The sequence below is a fragment of the Nilaparvata lugens genome, chromosome 5 (assembly GCF_014356525.2).
Source record: "Nilaparvata lugens isolate BPH chromosome 5, ASM1435652v1, whole genome shotgun sequence".
Classification (NCBI taxonomy): Eukaryota; Metazoa; Arthropoda; class Insecta; order Hemiptera; family Delphacidae; genus Nilaparvata; species Nilaparvata lugens.
In genome coordinates this window covers 35560415-35583803 of record NC_052508.1, presented here as the reverse complement: position 1 = coordinate 35583803, position 23389 = coordinate 35560415, and positions in this window count along the sequence as shown.

Below are 23389 nucleotides of genomic sequence, written 5' to 3'. Positions count from 1 at the left end.
TTTTCATCCTTTCTATTCTCTCAAACAGGAATTCAACCGATCACTTGCCTTATAGAATTATCAAGTTTATTAGAATGAATATATTGTAGGATACTTATAGTATGAATTCATATTCATACGCATACTTTTCAATGTATGATTCATTTTCATTAAATTCATTATTATTGAATCATGAAGAGTTGATTTTCCCTTTCACAAATAAATAAAGAATGAGAGTTCTACAATAAGTACCAATTGAGAATTCCTCTTACAAATAATTAAATTAGAAATATGTGTTTCAGAATACGAGATCAAGTATTCAATACAATTATTGAGAATTCCTCACGCGCAATCCATGCTTTAATATAATATTCGCCCTTATATTTTTTGTTATAGTTTTCAATTAGAAAGATTCAACCAGAAAACTATTTCCTCATCAAGTATGTGAAAGCCATAATTTTCCTGAAAAAAGAGTTCCTCCTAAGGGATTAGGCAAGAAGTTCTATTGATTCTACATATGATATACAGTACACAGACAAGATAAAGGATTGTGAAAGAAATAATAGTACAATCAATGTTTCATGTTCTTAATACCTTATTCAATGATCGATTTATCGAATTCATTAGCATTGAGTAATTGAATTACAAAAGAGCCAGGAAAAGCATGTTAATTTTCAATAAGAGAGCAACAGGTATTCGATGTAGGCTCTTACAAAATCAATCATTCTGAAAGATCCAGTCGTCCAAAAGTATTGAATTTCTAAAAAAAATTAAAGATAAATATTGTATGAGTCGTAGGAGATGTCGATGGGACTTGAAAGTTATTTACTTTTTGAGAAAAAGACTTACAAAGCTGCTAAATTTAACATTGGAAATATAGGAAGAATAGATATTTAGAGTACCAATGATGTCACACTGATCATCCGACTCTGATCATTAAAAGATCGAGATGCACGTGGCCAGTACCTTGTATTCCAAGTAACTTGGTGTTATCTACAGCTTCCACTTTTATAGAGAGATAAAATGAATGCATATCGTTTGAACTTGCCGGTTCAAGTTCAACTACAATAGCGTTGTAGCGTTGTTACGCGGGAAAAGTTATCCAATTCAGTTCCTTGGCGGGCGACAGCTGAACGAAGCGCGACTTTTGAAAATTTTTGCCTAGCGTCACAACTCTCATAATAATTATGTTTTTTCGGCTTAGGAAGGTGAAGGAGTCATGGGAAAATTCTACAAAAAGTCGTGAACGTTTTTTTCATATATTTGAGATTCTTCTAAATTTTTAAATCAATCTGTCCAAATTTAACAAAGTTATAAGCATTTTCAAATGTGATGCTGGTTAAGAATAAAAATAGAGTAATATCCGTATTCCCTACCAGACATTCAGCTGAACTTTGAGTTCTCATTTTATTCTATGGAAAAATGAATGCATTTTTAGCATTTCTGAGCTTGGAATCATATTTTTCAAATGTTTCTTCATATCTTTATCCAATCAGGTACAATTTATATAATATACAGTGATGCAGTAATTAAGATTTCTATTACATAAATACATACATTACATATATAAATTAATAAATATATACATTATATAAATTACATACTTGAGTATATTCTTACCATTGAACAGACCAACACGAATTGTAGAGATTTAAACAAAAGACCCACCTTGTGTTAAGGAATGAACCTACACTTCTATGGATGAATACTTCGTATACAAATCAATTAATATCAGATAATTTGATAATATTCTAGAGATTGGAGTTAGACTCACTAATATTCTATAAGGAATAATTGTCATACTTGGAAGATGTTGGAGTACATTGCTCATTATAATGTAAATGTAGTAACAGTTTGTAGCATTCGATGTTTTAATGATTCCAGTAGTCCTTCATTATTGTACTTTCTTGTGTATGTCACTGCAATAAACTGAATTTATTGATACACGAAATAATTCTAAAATCAATATAACAATAGGCAGTGTTCGGTAAAGATGGTATTGTGATTAAAATTCATTCAAAGACCTGGCATGCTGCCCAAAAGTCTTCATTCAGTTTTAACAATCGAAACCTTGATATTATTCCAGCAAATAAGTTTGAATTTCACGGCCATTCCCCAATTTTATTCAGATGTTCATACCTTAAGATTAGTGTGGTTAATTTCTGATGAGAAAGTCAAAAACATTTTTTTTAATTCCAATAATTGATAGAAGGGCCATTTGCACAGTGACAGTTTAAACGAAAATTCCATCTTAAACTGGATTAAATCCATATCAAGTCTTGTTTGTTATAATGTGTTACATTTTGAGTTTAAGCCACCAGCTGATTAAATTCAGTTTAAGCTTTGACTGTGCAAATGGCTCTTAATTCGGTAATTCCCTTTCAACTGATACAGCTCATTGGGGTTTTCAGGGTAATCTCCTAGATTTCTACATTTATTGAGCATGCTTGACTTATTATGCAACCTCAAAAAATAAATAAATCAACTTTATTAATCAACTTTAAATGCATAAAAAAACGGTGCTTGTACAATTTTTTTCCTTTACATGTTCTGACAACATGAAAATCTTAGTCTATTGACAATGCTCTACAGAATGTTTTGAGTTATGTGCAATACAAGTTCAGCGGTTGCTGGTTGATTCAAACAAATCTCGAATCATTATTACAAAGACGAAGTATGGCAACGTTTGATGGACCTTCATGAGGAGTGGAATTTATTTACTATATATGAGAATTGGCAACACAGCTCAGCGGACCAAACATAGGAGCACATTTCACGCAGCAATTATAATATTGAAGGACCTTCTTGAGGAGTAAAATTTGCATGCAACTCCAATGTTGGCGCCAAATCACTCAAGACCCAACATAGGAGTAGATTTTATATAGCAGAATTATATAAGCACTTTGGAGGTTAGAAAGGACCATCATTCTGAGAGAAGTGATATTAAAAAAAAAAACAAATCTCCGCGATGTTTCCAATTGTATCATAAAAATTAAATTTCCTTCAACCCTGAAACTTTTTTAGCACTACTAGGATATCGGGGATGATATTCTACATCCAATTATGACGTTTAATGGGAAATTTGAGAAAGCTACAATTCTACACGATTTGGCAACCCTGTAATTTCTTCGGATGGAGGGCCAAGTCTTAACTTATTTTACACAGACTATAACTTGTTGGCGTCAGTTATACGTGTAGGCCTAAGCAAAACAATATTTTGTTTCAATAAGTCAATAGAAGAAGAAAAATGAAAACCGGTGTTTCTTGCTCTGTCTGCTGCTGCCCTGTTGACATTCACTTGATAGAGAGAAATCCTTTGAATAAAGTGGATAGTCAATAGAATCTATTCTTTTAGTTTATTCTACAGTTCCACCCTCTTTCTTCCTTTCTTTGTTCTCTCTCCGTCTCTCCACCAACACAATTAACCAATGCTTGCTACTTACGCACTTTTCTTCTTGCAATATTAGAGCAGCATCTGTTGGGTTCTGATGTTTGAAACAGTTCATTTCTGAGTTGAAGAAGTGTTAAGTGAGAATGAATGTATCATTTTCTACTGGCAAGTTTGAATCCTTCTCCTCCTGACCATGCAAACATGCGAACACAATAAATTAGAAGAGAGAGAGAGAAAGTGTGACTACTCTATCCTTTAAGCCGCGTCCACACTATGTCGATCGACACCGATCGACAAAGTCGATCGACAATGTCGAACAAGTGTGGACGTGTCGCTAGACATTGTTGAGCGCTGTCGAGTCGAGTCGAACGCAACCCGAATCATGTCGGTCCGGATCAAAGACAGTCGAGTCGAAGGCACCAGTGTGTACATGTCGATCTTGTCACTGCCGTTTTAAAAAATAGAATAGTGCTATACTGTTGTTCAAGTGCTTACATTTTTATTGAAAATGAATTGGAGTGATACCCAAACGTCGAATTTTATTGAAATGTACCGTGATCGTTCTTACTTATGGGATACAAGTGATGTTGACTATAAAAACAGAAACAAACGGCATGATGGTTTGGTGGAAATTGCGGTGTCATTTGGCATTGAAAAAGTGGAGGTGGAAAAGAAAATTAGAAATTTGCAAAGTCAATTTGCAAGGGAGAAAAAGAAAGAGAGCGAGTCGAGGAAGACCGGGACTTCATCATCTTCATCATCACTCATTTTATATAAAAACTCGATTTATATTTAAAATAAAACACTCGATTGAATATAAAACACTCGATTTTGTATGAAAATTTATGATGGTTGTCGGTCGACTCGTCCACATGTACTGAGGCAATTTTGTCGAGTTGACACAGTCGAAGGTGTCGAGCGACTTTATCGATCGACCGGGTCGACAGAGTCGATCGACATAGTGTGGACGCAGCTTTACGCTACTACCAACCCTCGACCATAGAGTGGGTGGGAGGAACAGCTCTTGCGATCAAGTCGATAGTCCTGCTGTTAAATTCTTTCGCAGGTAAAAAGTTATTGTCTGCTCAAATCGGTGTATGAGATTGGGAGTTAACGGTACTTCTCCTTTCATTGGAATCCAAGTTTGCTAGTTAATACTTCTCAATGGAATAGAGAAACATAACAGACACCTAGATTTTGGACACCAAACTGCAGTAGAGCTTGGCCACTTCAAAATAGCAGCGTTGCTGAATTGTGTAAACTTTTTCTAATACAGGGTCATTCACGTTTCTAACATAATCATAGAAAAATATATAAATTTTAAAACGTTCTATGACATATATTTGATCGAACACAGTGAGGTATATGTTTTAACTCAGATTTTTTTTGTCTGTATGTATGTTACGCATTTACGGCCAAACGCGTTGATAGAATTCAATGAGATTTGGCAGGAATATTCCTTTTTTATCTGCGCGTCGATGTATACACAAGGTTTTTTGAAATTTTGCATTTTAAGTATATAATATGCAAGAAAGAGAAGGAATTCACAGAACTACTAGTATAATAATGCTCTATACAGGAGACCATATAGGACATAGGCATAATGCAATGACAGGTGCAATGCATCAGCGGAATATAGACAACTTCTCACAATGGGGATGTTTCACAGAGACAAGTTCTCACAGAGACAAGTAGTGTTTTTGAACGATATTAGTGTCACAGAGACAAGTTTCACAGGAGCAAGTATTTCTATAAATGACAGTCTCACAGGAACAAGTTCCCACAGAGACAAGCAGTTTCATAGAGACAAGGTCTCCGTTCAAAGTAGTAGCGCTATAAATGGCAGTCTCACAGAAGCAAGTTCTCACTGGAACAAGGTGTTTCACAGAAGCAAGGTCAGTGTCATAGAGACAAGGTAGCGAATGTAGGAAGAAGTTAGGCGTGTTGCCTACATCTGAACTTGAAGGCACTCCATTAGTTGTTCTAGTAAATTGAATGTCTGCTGTTTTTTAATCATGTAGGTATATGATTAAGATTAAAATTTCATCATATAAGAAAGGGATGGGTTGGTAACCTATTAGAATTAGATAGAAGATAGATAGAATTATGAACATAACTTAAATAAATAAATTGAGCTCTATGCAAATGTAATATATTTCTACCAAACTCAAAGATAACTATTCCAATATATCTAATACATATATATTAGACCTTCAACCCGAAAGAATAATCAATATGAATATGAAATGGAATATATAAAAGCCAAATAGCCTACCACTGACCTATTCATCACCGCTTCTTAAAAACCACATGGCCAAAATGGTTTTTCATTATAATTCCTTCTTTTGTAATAAATTGTTTACGCTTCTGTACTTCTGAGCGAAGCTCGGTCCCCGATATTATGAGCTAATCATCTCTTCTTTTTCTGAGCTGCGGTCTTGAATTGTAAATTCAAATTGATATAATATTAACTTCAGGCAGTCACAGAGTAAAGCTGCGTTAACACCAATGGATTCTATAGATTCTATTAGATTGAACATAACTTATAATACACATGATGAACATATGTGTTTTTCAAGTGCCGTTCAATCTATAATAATCTGTGAGGATTAAGCTATTAACATTTTGTTAATAACTTTGGTGTAAACGCAGCTTTAGATGCCAAGATTTATCATGGCGTTCCGAGTTACGGACGATAATGTCAATGAAAAACTTCATTTTCCTCATGAAATCTTTCCCATAAAAATTTTAACAGATTGTTGTTCTACAAGCGTCTCTACATGTTACAAAATGAAAATCCCAGTGAAAAACAAAAAGTGCCACTTGATAATTCCCAAATTATCTTTTTAATCGTAGCTCTGATTCAACTGAGCAATAACTTTCTGAACTTACTGAGTGGATAAAGTAACATTTAAAATTATCATAAGCGCAATGGGACTTGGAATTCCATCAATTTAGAATAAGTATTATACCGGTATTCATTTTTACAGGATTGAAGTAGTGCAACATTCAGATTAGCACACCAATAGATTTTATTTGTAACGAAGTGAAATCATACTTCATATCAAAGTTCTACTTTTTCCATTATGATATAGTATATTGACGACTACTGCAAAACAATGTCTGGTAGCCCTGGTAATTGTAATGTGATGTAATGAAAAATGTGATCGTATGGTTGATTGGAAGTCTCCAACCAGCCTGATCAGATTTCTTAGTGGGGCCATTGGCAAACATTTAAAAAAAACCCTGATATTATAATAATGACTTTATTCCTAGTAGATAGCATTTCTAGTAGATGGCTGAATATTCTCGTTACCACATTGCAAAGGATGTTCAGTGAGGTCTACTGTTATCTGGACTACCAGACTATTGTAACTCCTAATGTCAGATTGAGTAAGAGCTTGAAATTTTATTCCTATTTAGTGTACTCCATGTTCAATAATCTGCCACTATCTTATATTAGAAGAAACTTGCCTCTGAATAAATTATTATTCTTGTATCTGAATAAATTAGTGGGCTCCGCCCCCTGGACCCCCGACTGGATCGTCCGAGAATGAGATCAGCAGGCTCGCTTCGCTCGCCTGCATTTTTTCATTTTTATCATATTATATTAGGACAATCCAGTCGGGGGTCCAGACTAAACGTCTGGCTAAACAGATATGGCGAGCGAAGCGAGCCTGACGGCTAGTAATATAATATTCCCAGGATTAAAGTAGCAGTGCCCAATCAATTTTTCCGCGATAAATGCATTTAAATCTTCAACTTGGTGCCAACCTAACAAAATCAACTCAACTTAATGCCAACCTGACAAAATTATTAATTTAGTTGCCAGTTAACATCTGTTTTCGAAGAGGTACTTTATCTAGATTATAGTTCTATAGTTACATATGATATGGAAATTTCAATTCTAATTAAGAGATTGGGAGAAGAAGAATATACATGCTAAAAGACGAACTTTAAACCCTTAAAAACAACCCTTAGAGTTGAAATATTGCCAAAAGATTCTTAGTGCGCCTCTAAAGGGCCAACTGAACATACCTACCAAATAAGAACATTTTTGGTCCGGTAGATTTTAGTTATGCGAGTGAGTGAGTGAGTGAGTGAGTGAGTGAGTGAGTGAGTGAGTGAGTGCCATTTCGCTTTTATATATATAGATATTATCTTATTCCTAGACGCCAGCTGAGAAAGGGGTTTCAATTTTCGTAGAATAAGCACGTAATTAAAAACTGTATGTTTTTCAAAAAATGTGATTTCAAATTCAAATTTCGTTTATCACACACATATACGAGAATTTAGAATTAACAAGAAAGTGGCCCGGAATAAGGTTTATGATTCTTGTTCTTCTGTATTTATACTAAGTGACGTATTTATCAGTGATGGCTCTTAAACTGTAGGCTTATTATTAAATAACGAGTTGCTTAACCCAACTGTCCAGTTGAGAGTGCATTTGGCAGTGCTTATTTTGGGACTGCATTTGGTAAGTGCATTACATAATGGTGTTTCATGTTTGAAATTCATGAACCAGTTACATGCATAGATAGATAGATAGATTGAATAGCATTCACTGCCTACCCAAATCAGGGGGATCTGGAACTTGTCAAAAAATCTAAATGGTCGAACAAAAAACACACAGCCCACAGTAACAAATACACAAGACACAGGGGAAGAAAACATTATACCATTCATGTGAAGTAATGTTGAATATACTCTTCCTTTGAGTAAAAAGCACTTTTAGATAAATCTATCTTTAAAACTTTTTATGAGATCTAAAGTTGCGTTCATTCATACTCTTCATGAAATCAGGTAAAATATTATATAATTGGATGCCAGAGCTTCTGATGCATATTTTTCCATTTTCATTGAAAAAACACACTGGCGTCTGCCGAACGTGACTTTATCACAATGCAGCACCTTGTATTTTCCTTTGATGTCTCTCAATAGAATTTGTTGAACTATTCAGTTGGAAAAATAACTAGTAGTTCTGTGAACAGTAGACCTCGCGCAGTTGAAAACCACAGCCTCCATCAGGGTGAATTATGTGCTGTTATGACGTGTCGGCGAAATATCGATGTCTAAGCCACTAATGGCTGTTTGAAATGTATCGTCAATAATTATTGATATTGAGTATAATTATTATAATTAGAATGCTAATAATTTGTTGTAAACAACTACTATCACACCGAGTTGAAATACCTACTTACCGAGTTGAAAGCAGAGAAAAGTCGGGAGAAAATAACAAGCTACCTACTTCAAGTTATCAATATTGAATGCCTCATCGCTTGCAATAGTTCACACGACAGCTGATTTCTACCAAATAACATTGGGATATTAATTGCATGCGTTATTTCATGCAATGAATAATCCACTTGACAGCTGATTTATGATGAATAATTCTATAGTCTGATTTATACGGTAATACTGGCGTTTGAAAGAGACTCTTTTTCCTTTTGTTTTATCCTTGAAATGCAAAATTTCAAAAAACCTTGTATATATAAATTGACGCGCAATTTAAAGAGTAACATACCTGTTAAATTTCATTGAAATCTATTGCCGCGTTTCGCCGTAAATGCGGAACATAAAAATATTTGGACATAAAGAGAAATGCAAAACCGTCGACTTGAATCTTAGCTCGGTCAATGAAACTCTGGATATCTGAGTTCTTTTTAAAGTACAGTCGAACCTCTCTATAACGAACCTCCACTCAACGAAATCCTCTACACAACGAATTTTTACCTGGTCCCATGACATTTTAGAGTTTTGGCTGCTTATTTACCTCTATTCAACGAATTTCGGACCTCTCAACAACAAAGTTTTCTCTTGACTTCAACATACAAAGTGTAGTGTGTATTGGAAGCAGTCGGTTATTTTCAAGGAATTGTTTAGTTTCAGCAGAAAGGTCAATAGACTGAAAATAATGGCAATTCAGGTAGGAAGAAGATAGGGTGGTAGACAGTTAATAGAGGGTGAAACACATGTCGGAAATTGAATGCAAGCTACTAGATATTGAATTCCAAGAACTTGTCATTGTAGACCAGGCAGGTGAACGACTGGACTTCCCCATTCTTGCTTTTGTCACACATTTCAATTCTTTGAACTGACTATGATGATGATAGCTGTGACGAGCCTGAGGAGTAGAATCTGTCAGATCAAGAAGTTCCAGAGGCTTTCAAAATTATCAGACTAGGATTAAAACTGAAAAATAGTGTACCAGACATGTCTGACTGTTTGAATAGATGTGAGTCGTTTATCGAACATGATTTTTTATTCAAATGCAAAATTGAACCGAAAATTACTCACTTTTTCAAATATGAAACATTAAAAAATAGGAAAGTTGATATTTATGGTGGAGTTATTGACAAAATAACCGTATTTTGCGTTCCATCTAATAGTAGTGTGAAGAGTTGAAAGATATTGCAACAGAGTATGTACTTTGATTGAACTCCACTAATAGTACAAATCAAGCTTTCTTAAAATAAATTGGTGAGTTTACTTATTACATTAAATAATTATTCAAAAACATGTTTTTTTCAAACAGCATGAATTTTCAAATTTCCATATTAATATTGGCCTAATAGGTACCCTACCTACGTTCGCGATGATATGTTCTATGTACCATATTCATTATTTACCGCCGTGATACGATATTATAAGATCCATAGGATCGTGGCAGTTTTCTTGACAGAACCTCTCAATAACGAATACCTCTCTGCAACGAATTTTTTCTCGGGATAATCGACTTCGTTATACAGAGTTCGACTGTACTATGCTATTCTACTTGTTCTACTGAGCCAGTACCATTTTGATTTTTTTTTTCATAGTACATGGCACTATTGAAATTAACTGTTCTATTGATTTATTCTAACTTTGTCTACAGAATTGTGAAACTGCATATGAGGAGTACTGTATGTCTATTTTTTTTTGTTATCCACGTCTGCATCTATTTTCAGTTTGAAGAACTGGATATCAATCTTGATTATTCAATTTTTTTATTGTTCAACATACACACACACATTATTTACAAACATAAGTTATAAAAGCAAAATGATACACAATTTTTTTAGAACAATAATGCTCAAGGTAAAAACCTGTGAGGGGAGAAAAATCTAAATTTTCACATGAAAACGTCACTCGAGAATAATTGTCACCCGGCCTCACAACAGAGAGTCTTAGAGTCCTTGACTAAGAATAGTTAATCTCACAGTTGTACAGTCAGTGTCAGTGAGATTTTCTGAACACACTTCATTGTTACCATAATATTCAGATGATGGTATTTCTAGATGAAATGGATCGGCGTGAATACGCCGAATGGATCGACTCGTATCATCTGACGATGGTGATAAGGATGAGGAACCATGATTATGTTAAAAGGAATAGTCTCCATCTCCATTATGTTCTTAGGGATTTGCTTGTGATCATGTTTCTATCATTTTATCAATTCGAAGATCAGCCTTCAAAAATTTAGGTCAACTTATACATTTCAACTCACGTTGCTACACGTTTCAACTTAGCAAAAGGACAGAGGGAATTAGTATCATTATTCTCTAGAGCCCTGGAAATATCCCTGTTATTGTTCTTGGTTCCTTTTACAGAAGGGACTCCATAATACAAAAACGAATCAGTCCTTGCCGGACAAAGCTAGAGAAAGAAGAAAAAGAAGAAGAAGAAGAAGAAGACAGGAGGAGAAGAAGAACAAGCGAGAAGAAGAAGATAATAGAAAAAGGAGACAGAAGAAGAAGAAGAAGAAGAAGAAGAAGGAGGAGGAAGAAGATGAACAATAATAATAAGAAAAAATATAGATAGGAGAAGATTATAAACGTTGAATACACTATTTTATCTATAACCATTCTTTTGTTGAATTGAAAACTTATAAATTACTGGTGGTACTCCCATACAGTAACAGTCAGGGGTGTATTCAAATACCGTTGGATAATATCTTTCCAATATTGTTTCATTCATCTAGAAGTATATGATCTGTTCTTTCTTACATTGATATCACTTATGTATAAGTTACTGTAGTATCAAAATTATTTGATATTGACTGAACAATTAAAAGTCATATTGAAATAGTTATTTTGGAGTTTGGTAGAAATGATACATTTACATGGAACTCAATTTATTCATTAAAGGCAATCTACATAATTCTAATAGGTTCTGATAACCCATAATGATAAAGTAGGTGTTCAATGAATAAATGAAGCCTAACAACTTGAAATATATTTCAAATTAAATTGATTCTACCTCGGTGCTAGTCAGCTTTACATTTGTACATTGTAAAGCTTTTCCTGGGGGAGTCACTCTCACCTCCAAGGATAAGTCGATACACATATAAAGAATCAGATGTGGAATATAAATAGTCCCACGTCACTGGCCAAATCATGTAGTGTTGTATCTAAATGCCACACGTTGGGCTGGCAAATCATGTGAAGCGGTTTTTTTACACGCCTCACATACGTAGAGTGAATCTTGCACTGAATCAACGGTGTTGAGGTTATAAATTTTGTAACAGCGTGCGTGGACGCTAAGTATATACCAGACTGATTGGTTCACTACAAGATTCAATACAATTGTCGGAATCGCGGGAGGCCTAAACACTCGCTCACCCTTGATTCTTCTTATGACAGATTGTATGGTGATGAAATTTTTATAAGTAGTGTAGCGGTTGCTAAACACTGAAGACGGATATCTTAAAATTATACCTGTGATGAAAGAGCATACAAAATCATACAGGACGAGCAAAAATCCCGATGTAGATAATTTACGGGACTGCGTCTCTAATAAGTTCCGAAGATTAAGATAGGGTGCAAGGACCAGATATCGTTCGGAATATATTTCGAGAACAGAGTCTTGTCGGGGTTTAAGCTCTATTGTAGGAAATTATATGATCTCCGGTTGCATCTGCTGTACAGTTGACGAATTCGCTCCTAAGTCGAGGTTGGTAACAGATAAAAGCTGATATATGAGCAGGTAAGGACAGAGAATAAATACCTCGATCTGACCCCACACAATACATCCACTTAGATCTGTTCCAAAATCCAGCTCGCTTCAATTATTTCACTGATCGTATTTGATCGGTTCTTGATAATATAGAACGTATCAGACACAATAATTGACAGGCTTAAGAAATAATCAAACTCAGAAGACGAATTAACAAAATTGAAATATATTATAATAAAATATATGGTCACACAGTGCAGATTTGGAATTTGATTTACAGATTGAAAGTGGTTTAACATTAACAAAAATGATTAGCAATTTTCTTGCACTTGCATGACACCATGCATGATTCGACAGAATTTTACAATTGATAAAATTTAACAGTTTTGAAAAAATAGTGAAATAAATTATAAAATATTTTAAAAGATTTGCTCGGGGTCGTGGTTCTGGCAGCGGAGGATAGTCAATCAACTACAAGTTCTTATGAATTCTATATTGAATAAATTCTAGGCTCTTAATGACTAATAAGCGCTTGTCGGCGTGGCCAATAATTTAACGAAGAAAAATTTATATTTCTGCACTGTAATACTTTTCGAAGCGTAGATTGGGGCCCCTTTTAATTTTACAACTCACGTGAAATTCCTTGGCGGTCGTGGTTTTCTTCTTTAGATCAAAATCGTTTGATCAGCGGCGGGTCCAGGCTTCGGTCTCAGCACGTGGGGAATTTTAATTTAAATATCTCCTTCACCAAAATTAATTAAGGGATAGTTTAACTTTAAACTTTTGATTTATTGACTGATGAAGATAGATTTACAAATAACAAATAGAATAGCCTAAAATATTGGCTCACAAATAAAACATATAAAATCGAACGAAAATCTTACGAATAGGTCTTGGTAACTTTAACGAGGTCTGAATTTAACGGTGAGGATTTCAAAAGGGAAGTGAAGTCTTTTTTCTCAGCTTCTCGGCTAGAACTTTCTTTCTGAGAATCTCGGTGTAATAAATTTGCATGAAAATTTACCATTGGTAGAACGATTGTGACGTAGACATGACGTCAGTGGCTAGCAATAGAATACAATTCCTTTAATTATGATAATAATCCAATTTGTATAATTCTTAAAACTGCTTAATCTCCTAGACATAGTTCCTCTTATACAATGTACATGTGCTATCGTATATGATAAGGCAGGTTTGTTGTCTGATAGCAGATTAACATATGTTGTTTTCAAACGATCACCTTTTTGGTGCTATTTCTATGCACTATGATTGGCTTAGACTTGCCAAAGAGATTCAATCACCATGTGGTTCAGTTGAAATAATAATTGATAATTTAATATTCTTATACAATTTTTATTATGTTAGAGACTGTTATAATTAATTTCTGCTGTTTTTATCAATAATATAATGTTCATGCTATGACCTAGTTAGTTACAATAATACTTGACATTATAATATAATTTTTTAAATAATAAATAAGTTCAACAATAATACATACATTTTATTTTTTATTCGAAATTCTTGGTCCTTTATTGATAGTTTTTTTACTTTTTAGAAATAATATTATAGCTTGCATGAATCTGGCATGACATTTTACAATATGTTGAATCAGTCAGCTGTGTTTGAGCTGCTTTAAAACATCTGATCAATAGTAAACAAAGTGTAACCTCAAAATTCAATGAGTAATTCAATAAACGATTCGTGCTCAATTTGCAGAATAATTATAATTTTATTAAATAATTCTCTAGAAAATATGCAGTACAGAACGGTACTCTTATCTGATGTACAGTTACTGATAAGGAAGCCTTATCACTCGGTTGCCAACTATTCCTTTAGCAAATTCTTTCATTTCAAGAAGGGTAATCACAATTTTTCTCTCTTCTCATGAGGTTTATTTAAAAAATTCATCACAACATGTATCATTGTATTGAATTATTAAATATTTGATGATTTCGGTAAAACGGCATTTTAATCCTGGACTAGTAGTTCTATGAACAGTAGACCTCGCGCAATTATAAAACACAGCCTCGTCTCATACTGTCCATAACAGTTAGCCTACTCCTGTTTGTATTTTGTGTCGGCAAGATATCGGTGTGAAAACGGCTAATGGCTGTTGGGGTTAGTGTATCAAAAATATGCTAACATCAAAAGCTAATCTCCTTCAACTCACTGGCAACTGGACAGCCCTAGTTGAAAGCAGATTTCGAGAGAAAATACTGGGCCATATGAATAAAGTTGAGCATTTGCTTATACTTCTAAAATATGGAGCATTTGTTTCATTTTCTATGAATAAACGTGAGCAAAACCTTCTGCTCATGCTCATCAAAAAAATAGTTTGAGCATTTGCTCAAAAGTAAAAGCTTTTGCTCAAAATTGTATGAATAAACTAGAGCATTTGCTCAACTTTTGAAGCAAATGCTTCAAAAAAGGTGAGTCTAGTCTAGAGCAGCTTATCACCTTTTGCTCATAGTAAAATGGCTCAACTAATTCGTATGAGGTAAAGGAAACTATACCAGATACGATCACAACCAATAGTTGAGAACTATAAAACTCTTTTAGATTCAACCATTATACATATCACCATTATCCCTACAAAAGAATAAATACAAAAGTACAACACACAAAGTAAAAAAAAAAATACATAATTACACCTGTTATATAGATAGCCATCACAAAATAGGAAATAGGTATTTAAGAAGATGAAAGTGTAGACGATTATAAGAAGGCTATTGATATTATAAGAATATGCTGAAGATTATTATAGAGATGAAATTTTTTCACGCTATTATTTCAAAATTCTAAACTCAACTAACCTAAAACTATTCATAAATAGAAAACAGAGCAGACGACGAAAACACAAGCGGTGCATCCTATTTGCATATTTAGCGCTTACGTGAGCTATAAAAACAAACTAATGTTACAAAAGTGAATCAGCTGATGAAAAATCTCTAAAATAGATGAGCATTTGCTCCAGAGTTCAGGAGCATAAGGTAAGAGTGAAAGGTAAAGCTTATTCATATAAAATGAGCAAATGCTTTTGCTTCTACCTTTTGCTCAAGAGCAAAACCTTATGCTCCATGCTCATGAGCATTTGCTCTGGTTTTATTCATATGGGCCATTATGGATCATTCTATTCTGATTTTTACTGTAATATTGGCGTTCGAGGGAGACTTTACCTATTGTATTAACCTTGAAATGCAAAATTTCCAAACAAACCTTATATATACGTCGAGGCACAATTTAAAAAGAAATATTCCTGTCAAATTCCATGGTAATCTATTGCTGCGTTTCGCCGTAATTGCGGAACATATAAACATAAAGAGAAATGCAAAGCCGTCGACTTGAATCTTAGAACCCACTTCGCTCGGTCAATAAATCGAAATTATAAGAAACCACAAATATCCTGGATGAAAAGGGGAATCAAATGCTATGTAGATTTGAATCTAAATGTCTAGGATACACTAAATTCATCATTTTTTCTCCCACAGGAGAAACGTTTAAAGTTGGCATCAAATGATGTCACCACATTATTTACATATGTAAATTATATATTTATATATGTATGTCACGTGGATTGAAGGAGCGTTGTTTGTTGATTGAAGGAAGATTCTATTTTACTATTTAAATGAATCATAATGTAATTCACTTATCCACTTCGAGATTTACATAGTGATAATAAGTAGGAAATGAAATGTATAGCAAACACTTCAGTTGCTATGTAGGCCTACTGTATTGTATTCTGTAGTGTCTTATTTTTTACTAAAGTGGTGAAGTATCAGAAAATATTCAGCATTGTTATGTATTATTTTCAATGTCATTTTTTCTCTTTCTTTTCAATAATTTAAAATTTGTTATTTTTTTAATAAGTAGATAACTTGAATATTGTTTATTTTCAATTATATTATTTGTATTATTTTTTTGTATTGTTATAATACTTGATAGAGAGTTGAGTGTAAGAGAGGGTCGACTGCGCCCTAACTTCACTCTCTAAGGAAAATAAAGGCAGTCATTCTATTCTATTCATGTCACCATAATATATATGTACATATATATTAAAAAACAGATGACATCCAATTTATTAGAGCAAATGGAATGCCTTCATCTTCATGTGTAGGCAACACACCACACCAACCTTGTTCCTGTGAGACTGACCTTGTCTCTGTGACACTCCACTTGTTCGAATGGGACTCTACCCCTCTTCTTGTTCCAGTGACACTACTTGTTCCGGTGAGACTCACCTTGTCTCTGTGAGACACACTTTGTCTCTGTGAGACTCACCTTGTCTCTGTGGGAACTTGTTCCTATGAAACTGCCAATTATAAAAATACTTGTTCCTATGAAACTTGTCTCTGTGACACTAATATCGTTCAAAAACACTACTTGTCTCTGTGAGAACTTGTCTCTGTGATACGGACCCCTCACAACGTCTACAGGAGTGTATGGACAAAACAAACAAATTTGAATTGGGAACAGATGTTATTTTTGTGTAATTGATTTTTCAATTTTTTCCTCTCTAATTTTTATAATGGCGACATCCAAGGTGCACACTGAAAATATAAATTTTGAGTTACCGTACGTTCAATAATGAGTGTGTAACTGTTATTTGAAATCATTCATACCTCCCTGCTCAACCCTGTAATACAATGCAATCTTTTGCCAGAAACTGGTAATGAAATTCCAAGGAAAGGTTTTACGGAAAGTAAAAATACAACAATAGCGCTTACTAGATTGTTTGTTTTCTGAGAATTGGGCCAGAAATAGTGAATACTCAGCACATGTAAAATGAATAGAGCATTGCTGTTGAAATCGTATTTCTTATTGGAATTCTGAAAATTCTTCCTTTTCAGAAAATTCTGTTCGACTGGCTGTAAGGTAAGGCTACAAAACAAAAGACCTTATCTAGGAAGTCGAGGAACTGAATTGAAAAGCACGAGGCATGTTATGAATAGATGAATGGAACTTCGTGGAAGTGGAAGGTAACCAGGTAGCAAAAACGGTCCGGCTCTTGAAGCGCTTGTATAACCACTTTGAGGAAAAATGGCGTGAGCATTTTGATGTATTTCTTTATCACAATTATAAATAAAGAAATTATTTGTGATGGAGAAACGTTTTCAGTGAATTGAATATAGCGAAAAAACAACAGTTTAAGCATTATAAAGTGTAAAAAACATTACGTTTCGGTATACATCCCATGAGTGAAAGAGAAGTAAAAACTTTTAAAATACAAAAAAAACATATTTTTGAAATTTTTCAATATTAGAAAAAATGCAATTTCCTTTAGAAACTTCTACCCACGAACTTTTTCAACACTATACTGGCATCTTGAGGATGAGATTCTACATACAGATAATAAATATTATGTTCAATCGGGAATGTGAAGAAGTTCCAATTTCACACAATCTGAGGACGCTGCTATTTCGTGGGTGAAGTGCTCAATAACAAACAAACTTACGTTGTGTGAACTATATAGAGCGTTTCAGGATTCCGAAATCAACTATAAACTGAATTAAAGTATCAAATGATCCACATGAAATACTACCCCAACTTCAAAGATAAAGTTGAATCAAGCCTGAATTGATATTGCTTGACATTCAACTTCGAATTCCATTGAATTTTTTCACTTGAATCGATACATGCCCTTGTTGTTCAAGGCTGAAAAACTTGGTTGGAATCGAACTCAAATATGACTTGTTAGGTATTTCGCTTTAATCTAGCTTTTATTGCGATGGTCAAACAAGTCTTGACTTTGGTTTGCATTCTTCTTGTTGATCGAAAGGCTGACAAAGATAGATGAGATTAGAATAGGTAGGTAGAGTTCTTTAATTAGGTAGTTACAATACACCATACTGGCTTATATACTAATTTCCATTAAATGACAGTATTTCTAAGATTATTCAACAAATTTAACAAGGCATGAAAAATACATTAATGAGAATGAAAATTGAATGCAATTTAAATACGGTAACGATAATATAATATTGTAATGTAACTACATTAATTGGCCATGTTTCAGCAAATATTTGTCCGAGAGAGAGATAAAATAAGATATTTATTGATAATTGTTACAAGGCTGTTGCCTATGGTAACATTTAAAAAATTACAATATGAAATCAAATCAAACTTAGGAGATAAATAATAATTTAACAGTTCCTCATCAGTATTAATCAATTACAAATATTGAAGAAAATAATATTGTACATATTGAGCCATCAACACTATAGTGAGGTCCACGTTATGATGACAGTATTTGTTCAACTTTGGATTTGCTATCCTTGTTTATCATTCGACAAAGCCGGTGGTACTATCCTTTTCCAGGTCCACAACGATGCCAATTATGTTTTTGACAGTGTGGAAATATAATTAATTAATGCAGAGAATCAGCATCGCTATTCTCCTATCTTTATCCACTGCCATTATAACGTGGACCTCACTATATACTACACCTTTTCCAACTGTATTTGAGAAAGTATCAATTGTAATATTGAGAATAGTCATTTGTATTTGAGAAAACGTCAGATGTAAATGAGAATAGTCAATAGTATTTGAGAAGTCATCACTTGTACTTGAGAATAGTGAATTATATTCGAGAAAGTATCATTTCAATTTGAGAAGATACGATTTGAAATATAAAAGTTGTCAGTTGTAATTGGGAAATGATTCAAAATAAACCAGTACTTCCAGTACTTATAATTTTCATAACTGTACTCATTCAAAATAATATGGAAATGTATTTAATATTCAAATAAAACGTTTAGTTTTTGGATAAAACATTATTTTCAAGCCTCAAAATCCATTGAAGGATTGCATTTGTTCCTTCATCTGAATCAATTGATCAAGAGATTAAATTGATTGATGATAAAGTTTAATTGCGCCGTAAACATAGAGAGTTTGATCTTCATCAAGTGGAATGTTTGGAGATAAAAGATACATTGCCAGTACATACATAGAAATAATTCACATTAATCATTCGTAAATAGTACAGGGGAAATAATTTCACCATTGAAAATATTAAATTTCCCCCATGCAAAGCCTATGATAGTAATTGGAATACTGTGTACGAAGTACAGTATCCTTTCCAGCTCAAATCAAACCTGTACTGTAGGCTACAGAAGAGTCATGACATGTCAATTGGAAAATTTCCTCATTTTCAATTGATATCTTCTCATTTGCATTTGACGATTTCTCAAATGCAATTCACTATCCTCAATTTTATTACATGTGATGACTTCCCAAATATAATTGACTATTCTCGTCTACATCTGACATTCCCTCAATATTACAAGTCACTATTCTCAAATACAATTGATACTTTCTCAAATAAACATGATACTTGGAAATTTAGAAATTTGGGTACCTTACTTTTTTCGGATAGCAATACTTTCCACACCTATGGTAATATGATATAGGGCAAGGAAAGTAAAAAAGGTCATTTTAGTTATGGGCTCGAAGTCGTGCTGTTAAATCCAATATCTACACTCACCAAATGCATTTTAGAGGTTGTGATAGCTTTTTTTGAAAGATGTTTATCGCTAAAAATATGGTGAGAAATCTCGCCAAAAGCCAAGATTCACCAAATGGTTTATCAATTTTATGTGAGGTATTTTAGGTCTGTTCACAGTAATGTCGATTGAAACTTTCCCCGATGCTAAGACATCGGTTGGATAGAAGCATGTACGGAAAAAAGTGAATAGAGCTGCAGTGTGACTTGTGTGATGCTATTTCGAGATATAGCTAAATGGGCTTCGACAAACGACTGTGCAACGACCAACCATTTATGTCAGTGATTTTAAACTATGTCTCTCATAGCTATGTTTGATTTTATGTAACGACTCTGCAACCGGGCATTAAGAAAAGAATAAAACATCAAAATCAAATTTCATATTCTCGTAACAGTTGTTCTATATAAAGTTTTCTATTACCTTCCTTGCCCTATTACAATAGGTAAGGAAAGTATTGCTTTCCAAGAGAAAGGTAGCTGAATTTATAAATTTCTTTACGTTTCAAGGTCCCCTGAGTACAAAAAAGTTATTTTTGGATATTAGTCTGTATGTGTGTAAAACTCTAAAATGTCATGGGACCAGGTAAAAATTCGTTGTTTAGAGGATTTCGTTAAGTGGAGGTTTGTTATTAATAAGTTCGACTGTAATTACATTACAGAGAGTGAGAGAGAGAGAGAGAGAGCGCGAGTAGGTGGGAAGAGAGCGGAAGAATAAGTATGAGGGGATGAGATAGAGAGGAATGATAGAGAAAGTGAGAGATTTTTCTTGTCCTCTTGTAAGAAGTTCTCATCGAACTGCCCACTATCACTAGTAGTATAACTATAGGTATTCAACTATAGCTACAGTATTTACAAAGCAGGGACTTCTTAAACCTTGCTCGATGGAAAAAGTTGAAAAGTAGACAATGATTCCAATTCTTCAATAGCTCAGAATTGAAAAGAGTGTCACAACGCCCCTAACAGGATTTTTGGTGAAGAATATTCTTGTCTTTGCTGGCAGGTACTGAAAACTGAATCCTAAACTTTAGCCTAGTACTGCTACTACTATCAAGTTTTTCTTGATACATCGCAGTAGTCTACTGTTCCATAATTTGAAGTAGGCTATAGTACATGAACGATACATAGCGTTCACTGTCACTACGTAATCTGAGTTGTGAGTGAACTGTTCACTTATTACTGATCAGTAATTATCTGTATCGGATGAGTAAAAGTAGTATAGCCTAATCATCTTCTAGAAAAATAATAAATGCTGAGAAGTATGAACTTCTGAAGAATGAATTAACCTATGAAATAGGAAGATTTGCTGCTTAAACTCTCACAAGTCTCTTCCTATCCTGATTTATAGTATCTATCAAGATTATAGTAAGTTTACAGCAAAATAATGTGCATGTATCATGTAAGGTTGTTATCTTCCGTATCATGTGAATCACGATAATAATTTGTCTGTGTAAATTTTAAAATGTTATCTATAACATAGCATAATAAAAGAATGAATTGGCTAATACACGTACGGGATAGGAAATTGACGCATCGTCACAGCAGACTTACTGTACTGATTAACTTGAAATTTTGCATAAATTGTTTCTTGATTTACCGAGGATGGTTATAGGCCTATTCAAATTCCTTCAACATTTCAGTGGGTCAAGTTTTCAGTTTGTTAAGTTTTTAATTAGACCCTTGCGGAACACGGGCTACCCACTAATTATAATTTTAGGGAATCTCACATCTACAGAGCACTAGCACACCCAGAATAGCCTAAATGTTTTCGATACATACATTGGACGACAACCTAAAGGATGTCATGTTGAAAGAAAATCGTCCTAGAGTTCCCTCTAAACCCTTTCCACCATTTTCCTCTTTTGTGGGAAATGTTTGAAATGGAAAATGTGGAAAATGTCAGAACTTGCTAATGAACAGTTTGTAACAAACTGATTTGGTAACAATATTATACCTCACTTATTCATCTGTCGCCGGCTGCTTACTTTCCTGTGAGTCCCTCAGTGGAGAGTGTGATCCAATCACATAGCTTGTCGTAGTCCCAGCAAGCCCGGGAGATTTGAATTTCTCTTCAAAATTTTCAAGTCAATCTACCCAAATAGCCTACACTAACAAGGTTATTTTGTATTACTCGGATCTAATGTCAATAAGCAATAAGGATTATTCCGTTAACTTCCCACCAAGCGTAATGTCAAGAATTTTTAATTCCCATTTGATTTATGAAAACTACTTATACTGCACTGATTAAAATAATAATTCAATTTCATCGTTCGGGATCACGGAATCATCTTATATTTTGTAAGTTGACTATATTCTTTACAGGTATTGATTTTGATGTTCAGGGCTACCATTGATTATATTCTTTTAACAATTCATTCAAACACAACATAATGTTCCACCATCATCAATTTAATAATACTATTAATTCTGTGAACAGTAGACCACGCGCAGTAGACACCGATATCTCGCCTACATAATTCACTCTGTTGAACAGTGGTAACTGCGTGAGGTCTGCTGGTCACAGAGCTACTAGTATTAATTATTATTATCATCATTAGAATGCTAATAATTTGTTGTAAACACAACTACCTTTAAAAGCTTACCGAGTTGAAAGCAGAGAAAAGACGGGAGAAAATAATAAGCTACTGTAAGTTATCAGTATTGCATGCCTCATCGCTTGCAATGAATAGTCCACACGACAGCTGATTTTTCATCAAATTACATTGGGATATTAATTGTATGCAATAATTAATAATCCACTCGACAGCTGATGTATGATGAATAATTCTATAGTCTGATTTTTATGGTAATATTGGCGTTCGAAAGAGACTCCTTTTCCTTTTGTATTACCGTATCCTTAAAATGCTAAATTTCAAAGAACCTTGTATATACGTTGACGCGCAATTTGAAGAGGAGCATACCTGTTAAATTTCATGGAAATCTATTTCCGCGTTTCGCCGTAAATGCGAAACATTGAAACATAAACATATAAACATAAAGAGAATATTTTTAAATAGATTTTCAACTTGAAAAACCAGGTCACTCGATATTATTATTATAACTTGAAAACAGTGGCGGATCTACGGGGGGGGCTTTCGGGCTCAAGCCCCCCCCAAAACGCCTAAATTTTTTTTTGTAAGAATGTAAATTTTATACAAATATAATTAGTTTGAAGCTGGTAAAGTATATTCATTGGCAAGAATGACCTAATTCCACTACTACGTCTTCAATTGTATGATATCCGTTAACGTTTTAATACTTTGTATAATATCTTAGTTACATTTGCATTGCCTGCCCGCTCCGTTTTATTAACTTTAATGTATTTCATTATTAAATAAATAAACAAAACATCCTGAAAACTTTTACTGTGAAACACACGTTTTTACTCCATAAAACTTCAACAATTAACTTCATTAAATGTAAGCCCTTTCACAAAATTTTCCCCTGTTCAGCCCCCCCCCCCCCACAAAATAAAATTCTAGATCCGCCACTGCTTGAAAATGACCTAAGTTATGATCGAAACTAGTCGTTGTAATATTTTAAATGATAAAGGGTATTATAAGTTTTTATATTCTCTTCATGTTTATTAT